Source organism: Humulus lupulus, chromosome 2, assembly GCF_963169125.1.
Source record: "Humulus lupulus chromosome 2, drHumLupu1.1, whole genome shotgun sequence".
Lineage (NCBI taxonomy): Eukaryota > Viridiplantae > Streptophyta > Magnoliopsida > Rosales > Cannabaceae > Humulus > Humulus lupulus.
In genome coordinates, this window is record NC_084794.1 from 67338304 (window position 1) to 67348123 (window position 9820).

The window sequence follows — 9820 nt, forward strand, 5'->3', positions numbered from 1 at the left end:
CAAGCCAGTGATGTTTCAAATGCTCCAAACCGTGGGGCAGTTTAGTGGGATGCCAACGGAAGATCCTCATCTCCATCTTCGTTCATTTTTGGAGGTGAGCGATTCTTTCAAACTTCAAGGAGTGAGTGAAGAAGTATTAAGGCTGAAGCTATTTCCGTTCTCTTTAAGGGACCGAGCTAGATCATGGCTCAACACCCTTCCTCCCGATTCCGTTACAAATTGGAATGACTTGGCTGAGAAATTTCTAAGAAAATACTTCCCTCCCACCAGAAATGCAAAGTTTAGAAGTGAGATTATGTCATTTCAGCAGCTGGAAGATGAGTCCACTAGTGATGCGTGGGAAAGATTCAAAGAGCCTTTAAGAAAATTTCCACACCACGGTATCCCACATTGTATACAAATGGAGACATTCTACAATGGTCTCAATGCAGCCTCTCGAATGGTCTTGGACGCTTCAGCCAATGGAGCCATTCTTTCCAAGTCTTACAACGAAGCATTTGAGATTTTGGAAAGGATTGCAAGTAATAACTATCAATGGTCAAACACTAGAGCTCCTACAAGTAGAAAGGTGGCGGGAGTTCTTGAAGTAGATGCATTAACGGCTCTAACAGCTCAAATGGCCTCAATGACCAACATCTTGAAGAATATGAGTTTGGGAGGAAATATTCAGCCAGCTGCTGCCATTCAAAGTGCAGAAGTATCGTGTGTGTATTTTGGGGACGGGCATACTTTTGAGAATTTCCCTTCAAATCCAGCCTCGGTTTGCTATGTGGGTAATCAGAATTTCAACCGCAACAACAACCCATATTCTAGCACTTACAATCCAGAGTGGAAGAATCATCCTAATCTGTCATGTGGGGGTCAAGGAGCAAGTTCAAGCACAGCACCAGCACAAGGAAGACAAGCATATCCACCAGGTTTTTCACAGTAGCCGAGACCTTCACAACATGTTCAAAACACCCAGCCGAATTCTTTGGAGAATCTAATGAGGGAGTATATGGCTAAGAACGATGCAGTAATACAGAGCCAAGCAGCTTCTCTTCGTAATCTTGAGATGCAGCTCGGCCAGCTAGCCAATGAAATGAAAACTAGGCCGCAAGGATCTTTGCCTAATGATACAGAAAACCCAAGGAGAGATGGGAAAGAACACTGTAAAGCTATTCATCTGAGGAATGGTAAAAATCTGGGAAATTCTGAGGAAATACAGGGTAGTGGAGAGCCCACTTCAATCCAAAGCGAAGGAGAAACAAGTAACAAAACTGCCCAGGAAATTGCTGAAACTGGCCCAGTTGCTACAGCAAAGGGTCAGGAAACTGCTCCAGTAAATTCTGGTCCTAAACCGCACTTCCATTTCCGCAGCGATTTTGCAAACAGCAACAGGATGGTCAGTTCAGAAAGTTTTTGGATGTACTGAAGCAGCTGCATATTAATATCCCCTTGGTCGAAGCATTGGAGCAATGCCGAATTATGTCAAGTTCTTAAAGGATATTTTGACAAAGAAAAGGCGATTGGGGGAATTTGAGACTGTAGCTCTCACAGAAGGATGTAGCGCGATGTTGAAAAGCAAGATCCCTCCTAAGTTAAAAGATCCTGGCAGTTTCACGATTTCGTGTTCTATTGGAGGTAGAGATGTTGGAAGAGCATTATGCGATTTGGGCGCTAGCATTAACCTTATGCCTATGTCAATCTTTAAAAAGTTGGGTATTGGTGAAGCATGACCCACGACTGTTACATTACAGCTTGCCGACAGATCCATGGCTCATCCCGAGGGTAAAATCGAGGATGTTCTAGTCCAAGTTGATAAGTTTATCTTTCCGGCCGACTTCATCATTCTAGACTATGAAGCGGATAGAGAAGTGCCTATAATATTGGGTCGGCCCTTTCTTGCTACAGGGCGTACTCTCATTGATGTACAGAAAGGAGAACTTACTATGCGGGTGAATGACCAACTAGTCACTTTTGGTGTATTCAAAGCCATGAATTTTCCGGATGAAGTTGAAGAATGCTCTAGAGTTGATGTTATTGACACTTTAGTGGCTGAAAGAATCAGTAGAAGTGTGGAAAAAGCTGCTATGGGTACCCAGATTTTTGTGGATGAGGAGGATTATAGTAGTGAGGAAGAGCAGATTATTACATGGGTGGATTCTTATCAACCAGTAAAGAAATTCAATAAAGTCTTTGAAGCTCTAAATCTGCCAGAAAAGCACTTCCAGCCACCTAAACCATCTGTTGAAGAGCCACCCCAGCTGGAGTTAAAGCCACTGCCTAGTCATTTAAAGTATGTGTACTTGGGCGACAATGATACTTTACCTGTGATAATATCTAGCTGTCTGGAGTCTGTTGCTGAAGAGGCATTGCTGAAATTGCTGAAGCAGCATAAAAGGGCGATTGGATGGACAATGGCTGATATTCAAGGGATTAGTCCAGCGCTATGTATGCACAAGATCTTGCTGGAATCTGATTGTACTCACTCTGTGGAGCAGCAAAGGAGGTTGAATCCAGTAATGAAGGACGTGGTTAGAAAAGAAGTCATTAAGTGGCTTGATTATGGGATAATCTATCCGATTTCCGATAGCACTTGGGTTAGTCCTGTCCAATGTGTTCCGAAGAAGGGGGGTGTTACAGTAGTTACAAATGATAGCAACGAACTTATTCCTACTCGCACAGTTACTGGGTTGCGGGTTTGTATGGATTATAGAAAACTGAACAAAGCCACTAGAAAGGACCATTTCCCTTTGCCCTTCATCGACCAAATGTTGGACCGCTTGGCGGGTAAGGAGTTCTTTTATTTTCTTGACGGGTATTCTGGGTATAATCAGATATCTATCGCGCTTGAAGACCAAGAGAAGACTACTTTCACCTGCCCATACGACACATTCGCTTTTAGGAGGATGCCCTTTGGGTTATGTAATGCACCAGCCACATTTCAGCGGTGCATGATGGCTATTTTCTCGGATATGGCTGAGAGTATCTTGGAGATATTCATGGACGATTTCTCTGTCTATGGGGATTCTTTTGAAGTTTTCTTGGAGAACTTAGAAAATGTCTTAAAGAGGTGTGAAGAGACCCATCTAGTGTTGAACTGGGAAAAATGCCATTTCATGGTGCAAGAGGGAATTGTATTGGGGCATAAAGTGTCTAGCAAGGGGATAGAGGTTGACAAAGCTAAACTGGAAGTTATTGAGAAACTACCAGCCCCTACCATGGTAAAAGGAATTAGAAGTTTCCTCGGCCATGCTGGCTTTTACAGGCATTTTATAAAGGATTTTTCAAAGGTGTCCAAACCCTTATGCAGCTTGCTGGAGAAAAATAGGCCTTTTGAGTTTACTGATGAATGTCAAGAGGCATTTTTGAGATTGAAGTCAGCCCTTGTTACAGCATCAGTGATCACAGCACCCGACTGGTCGTTACCTTTTGAACTTATGTGCGACGCCAGTGACTTCGTGATTGGAGCTGTTCTTGGGCAGCGGAAGAGCAAATTTTTTCATTCTATTTACTATGCAAGCAAAACATTGGTGGACGCCCAAATTAATTACACTACAACTGAAAAAGAGCTGCTGGCCGTGATTTTTGCCTTTGAAAAATTTCGATCCTATCTTGTGGGGACTAAGGTTATTGTATACACGGACCACTTTGCTATCAAGTATTTGATAGCCAAAAAGGATTCTAAACCGAGGCTTATACGCTGGGTTCTATTGCTGCAAGAATTCGATTTAGAAATCCGAGATAGGAAAGGCACTGAAAATCAAGTAGCGGACCATTTATCAAGGCTGGAAACTCATAATAACAGCAGCAAATCAGAGGCAGAATTGCAGATTCAAGACTCCTTTCCTGATGAACAATTACTAGTTGTGGAACAAGAGCAGGTACCATGGTATGCAGACATTGTAAACTTTTTAGTTGGGGGCGTACATCCACCAGATTTCAACAAACAGCAGCTAAAAAGATTCTTACATGATGCTAGATTTTATTTCTGGGATGAGCCATACCTGTATAAGCAATGCCCAGACCATATAGATGTGTCTCAGCAAATGAAGTTTCCAGCATCCTAGAGCACTGCCATTCAGCTCCTTATGGCGGTCATTTTGGTGGGCAACGCACCGCTGCCAAAGTATTTCAATCAGGGTACTATTGGCCTTCTATCTTTAAGGACGCCCACGATTTTGTTCAAAGATGTGATCGCTGCCAGCGAGTGGGAAATATCTCAGCAAGGAATGAAATGCCACTTAATTGCATTTTGGAGGTGGAGTTGTTTGACGTATGGGGCATTGACTTCATGGGGCCTTTCCCTCAATCTTTTAGGAACCTCTACATTTTGGTGGCTGTTGACTACGTGTCGAAATGGGTAGAAGCAGTGGCTAGCCCCACAAATGATGCTAAGGTAGTGATGAAGTTTCTGCACAAGCATGTGTTTACAAGGTTTGGGACTCCAAGGGCTTTGATCAGTGATGAGGGAACCCACTTTGTAAACAAAATATTGGCTACCTTGCTAGCCAAATACAGCGTCAAACACAAGATAGCCACAGCTTATCACCCACAGACCAACGGGCAAGCTGAAATCTCTAATAGAGAAATCAAGGGCATTCTTGAAAAAGTTGTGAATCCCAGCAGGAAGGACTGGTCCCAGCGATTAGATGATGCGCTTTGGGCATACAGGACAGGTTTTAAGACTCCTTTAGGCATGTCTCCTTATCGCCTAGTTTATGGGAAGGTGTGTCATCTTCCTGTAGAATTAGAACATAAGGCATTTTGGGCGTTGAAGAAGTTAAATTTGGATCTTGTAGTTGCTGGAGAAGCAAGAAAGCTGCAGCTGAATGAACTGGACGAGATGCGGCTATTTGCTTATGAAAATGCAAAGCTGTACAAAGAAAAGACGAAGAAATGGCATGACAGCAGGATCAAGGAAAGAGTATTTGAGAAAAATCAGCAAGTGTTACTGTTTAACTCCAGGTTGAAGCTATTTCCTGGAAAGCTTAAGTCCCGTTGGTCTGGACCATTTACTATGATGGAAGTGTATCCATTTGGAGCTGTTTTAATTCGAGAAGATCAGTCCGGGAGGGAGTTCACAGTTAACGGGCAGCGGTTAAAACACTATTGGGGAGGCAAGGTCAACCGAGAAAAGACCTCGATCTCCTTGAAGGATGCTTAAGAAAATTGTAACTTGGGGTGCCTTACAAAAAGAAAAGAGAGGAAAGAACATAATTGAAAATCAGAAGAAAAAAAATGCAGAAAGAAAAATTCAATGGCACCCCATAAATAAAAAAAAAAAGAGAAAAAAAAAGAAAAAAAATATATATATTAGATAGGAATAAATTGTTCAGTGGAATTCTGAAACGTGTGTTTTCTGTGCAGGTTAATTCTGGGACGGTTTCTAAGGAACTGGGCGAAAATTGAGTCTGGGAAGCAGAATTAAGTTTGGGGTGGAAAGTGTTGCCCAGTTGCTATAGCAACCACTCAGCAATGCTGGGCAGCAACTCAATGAGTCTGGGTCCAAAATAGAAGTATCAGGGTTTCATCGAGGCTGGTTGGTCCGTAAAGTGAGAAACTGGCACGTGCTTGAATAAAGGATTAAATGATTAAGGAATTAAAGGTGCAATCATTGGGTGCATTTCAATTGTTTTCGGACCAAAAAAAAAAGCTGTCAAAATTTTGGATTTTTGTGGACCCAGCAGCCCGTGGACTTTATACAAAGAAATAAAGAAAGGTTCCATTTGACCCTATATTATATTGGGCTCCCAAGAATTAGTCAACTGGGCCCCCTTGCAACAGACCCTATTCGGCCGGCCCAATGACCCCACCATTGACCCAAGAACGAAAAACAAAACCTACCCCATTTTAACTACTGTCACTTTCAGCAGTCAACATCACATCACGATTAAGGATGTACTGAATATATATATATTTATCTAAAAGAAACGAAAAAAAAACATATCAGTTACTGTTCCTTTGATTATATATATATATTCGTATTTCATTTTTTTTTATATATTACTTTTCTTATATATAACTTTTATTAAATATATTAGTTTATTACCTTTAATATATATATATACTCAGTACATCCTCACCACATTCCCAACAGCCTTCGTCGACCACAGCCCCTGAAACCCCAACCACAGAAATCCCTCCGCCGCCACTCACGACCCATCTTCGTCGAGCCACCGACCTCTGCAAACCACCTCCGAACCCATCGAAACCATCCCAACAGCCACCGATCATACATCCCCCACAACCGGACAACTAACCCACGGCCACTTTCGGCAAACCAGGCGGACCCAACTCAGTAATCGAACCGCCTCTCCCCCTCGCACCGACCCCAGGCGGCCTTTCCAGTGATCCCGAGAGTCCCTGCCTCCATTGTGGTCAGACGAGACCCACGCCTGCGGCACCCCTGCTCCGTGTGTCCCAGTTGAACACCATTTCTCTCCGCCCAGGCAATCTCGGCTCAGTGCAACCATTTGGGGTAATAGTCCGTTCTTCCGAATATACACTTGTGGCTGTTGTTGCTCTTATTGGGGGTTTTAGTTTTCTCTATTGGTGTACTGTTCTGTGCTGCCTCCCTTTTGCTGTCGTCCATTTGGGCACTCTCCAGATTTCAACCATGCCGAGAACCAAGAGAGTGGCACATAAAGTGAAGAAGAAGCCCTTCCATGAGGTGAAGAAATTCTATTGTCCAACGGCAGAGGCTAAATACAACAACCAAGTGGTTAGTCGGGGTCTGTATATTGAGAGAGGTTTGGTGGCCGAACAAGCTAGAATTGAGGAGTTACCTGAGTGGTTACGTATCACAATCAGTGATAGGCGTTGGGAGAATTTTGTGGTGCAGCCCGAGCCCGCAGTGACCGAGATTGTCCGAGAGTTCTATGCGAACTTTCTGTCTCAGGAGTGGCCCACTATGGTCATAGTTCGTGAAGTTGAAGTCCAGTTCAGTGCTACAGCAATTAGCAGCTTATTTGAACTAGAATCCGTTGAGTGCTCGTTTACCCCATGCCGAGGGGAGGTGACAGGGGACGCACTCATAGAAGTTATGGAAACAATAGCTCAGCATGATTCTACCTGGGATGTGGATGAACGCAAAAACTTACGTTTTCAGAGGACGGAATTGGAGCATGATCTTAAATGTCTGTACTCATTTGTTCAGACCACTCTTTGCCCTACTTCACATGATTCTACGGTGAGCAAGGCTCGCGCCTTCATGCTCTATTGCCTGCAAAAGGGACTCCAAGTAGATGTCGGGACAGTGTTAGCTCAAGAGATCTTCGAGTGTTCCCAGCGCGGAAAAGGGAAATTGTTTCTGCCTGCTACCATCACCGCTCTTTGTCGTGCTGCTGGAGTCCCTATTTGGCCCGAGGAGGGTTTGTTACATCCCAGAGCAGCTGTCAGTTTTGGCCCATCCCGAGCCACCAAGAACCCCCGCGCCTCTGCCTCTTCATCGGCACCTGCTGTCCCGGTCGACGATGCTCTTTTGGAGCGGTTCACTCAGTTTGAAGTGATGCAACAACAAATGCATCACAGGCAGGAAGAGCTTTGTGGCCGTATGCACTCTCTTTGGCAGTATGAGCAGCAGCGTGATGGCATCATGGAGCGAACCTTCAAAAAGCTCACTCCGAGAATTGTTCCTCAATTTCCACTATTCCCGCAGCAAATTCTTGATCCATGGACTACACATTCAGCACCTGCGCCTAATCCGGATGTTCCTAACGAGGACTCCGAGTAGAGGGGGTTTTCTTTCCCTAAATCTTTTTTATAGTTTCTGTACTGTGTTTTGTATATTTGTTCTGTCTGTTAGTTGTTAGTTATCTAGTGTCCAGTAACTGTTTTTGTGGTTCTATTTGTGTGTGTTGTCCACTGTGTCTTTGAGAGATTTGATGATTTAGGCTGGCTTAGTGTACTGCTCGATGATGAATTTTTTCCGCTCACTCCATTTGTGTTGCTGCCTGGATTTTATATGTTGTTTATGCTTGATGAATTGCTAGGTATCATTGATGCTTCCTCTTAGTCTCTAATCAATAGTGATGTACTTTTGTTATCCCACCTTGTTTTGAGTTTTTCAAATGACTGCTGTTTGTGAAATTTTAAGCTTCTAGAATTGGTTAGTGCGCCCCTTGAGGCGAAATCCTAGCTAATCTTATCCCTTAGAAATGATCTAGGCCATTTTTGGACGCTTGAGCCTTTCTAGCCTCCCTTATATAACAAGTTCCCTTAGTGACCCCGTCTTTGAGCCTATAAGCCTATTTTTCTTGTTTATCCCGATCCTGCATGCTACATATCTCCTCCTAAACATGAACCTTCCACACACCTCCCAACCTAGTTGCTTTCACTTGTCAAGAATTAATTCCTCACGCTAAGTTTGGGGTGAGTGAGGTGAGTGTAGCTTTGTGGTGAGCTAATCCGAAATTTCAATATCAACCACATTGGGGACAATGTTGGGATGTAAGTTTGGGGTGGGGGAATTAGCTCGCAAGACAAACACATATATACAATCAAACCAATTCTCTTGCTATTCGTTATACAGTTTATTTTACTTGTCTTTAGTATTTCCTTGCATATAAAGTAAAAACAAAAAAAAAAAATAATAAAAACAGAAGAAAAAAAATTATATATATAAAAAAAAAAAAAAAAAAATATATAGTAGAAAAGTTCAGAAATAATAGCAAGAGAAGTACATTAGAGTAATATGTCTTTGTGAGTATAAAAGAAATGTTGGGGAAGTGAGTTTGAGAGATATGAATCATGATAAGGAGGTTTGGTTCTTGACAAGTGAGGTGGTTAGGTTATGAGCTAGTTAAATGACATCCTTTACCGTACCCTAACCCAAGCCTTACATTACAAGCTTAATAAAGTCCTTTTGATCGAGGGGATAAGATTAGACTACATTAGTGGAGAGGAGTGCACTAATCCAACTTATGGGAGCAATAGTTAATTTTGAGGATCAAGGAGCAGTTGTTAGAGGAATTCAAGGTGTTGGTGGGAAGCATTTGTACACACTATTGGCCAGGTGACTTTAAGGAGGTATTAATGATATCCTGAGTACTAAAATTGAGAAAAATAGCATATAAAGTCAAGGCATAAACACTGCATCATTTCATTCCATTCCACTTTTCTGAGAGCAACTTGTTCACTAAGCCATATTGAATTATTTAGATCTCTCTCTCATGTTTTGTGGCGTCTGTGTGTATGTTTGGTTTTGTGTGTGTGTTTTTATTTATTTCTGTTTTATCATTACTCGAGGACAAGCAATAGGCTAAGTTTGGGGTGTTGATAACTCTAAGATTTAGAGTTATTTTCATATCTTTAAACTTAATGTTCAAACCAAACAAAAGAGTAATGTGTTTGTATTTCATGTAATTGTGTATAATTTAGTGTGTCTGTGTAGCTATGGACCTTGTGTTTGCATTGTCATATTTTTGAGTGATTTATGTAGTTTAGTGTATGTGTTAAACAGGAAAGGAAGCTGGAATAGGTGATCGGGAACTTTGGATCAAGAAGGGGAACAAATCTGGAAATAGCATGTTGCTGTTCTATCAATGCTGTAGCAACCACAACGTATCAATCGGCAGGGACCAGTGAAGAAACGTGACAAATTCCAGCTGGACTTAATGAAGAATAAGTGACGCCTAGGTGGCGAGAATGTTGTACAATGAGTCAGCTGGATGGTGTGGCAAAGGACAAGAGGGCACAATTGACTTTGACTTACTAATTAGGGTAAACCAAGTACCCTAAAGAGGAGGCAGCCGAAAAATGGAAGGGAGACCGATCATTATTGAAGTTTTCTGGATATTTTCACTAAGCAAAGTACAGAGAGAAGCAGAAAGAAAGA

The 9820-nt window shown here is 42.4% G+C and overlaps 1 non-coding gene across 1 annotated transcript; it reads right to left on the reverse strand.

The window, feature by feature from the left end:
• Positions 1–277: 277 nt before the first annotated feature.
• Positions 278–384, reverse strand: LOC133820213 (small nucleolar RNA R71). Its single transcript, XR_009886638.1, has one exon. It is a non-coding gene; the product is annotated as a small nucleolar RNA R71 (small nucleolar RNA).
• Between the last annotated feature and the right edge of the window lie 9436 nt (positions 385–9820).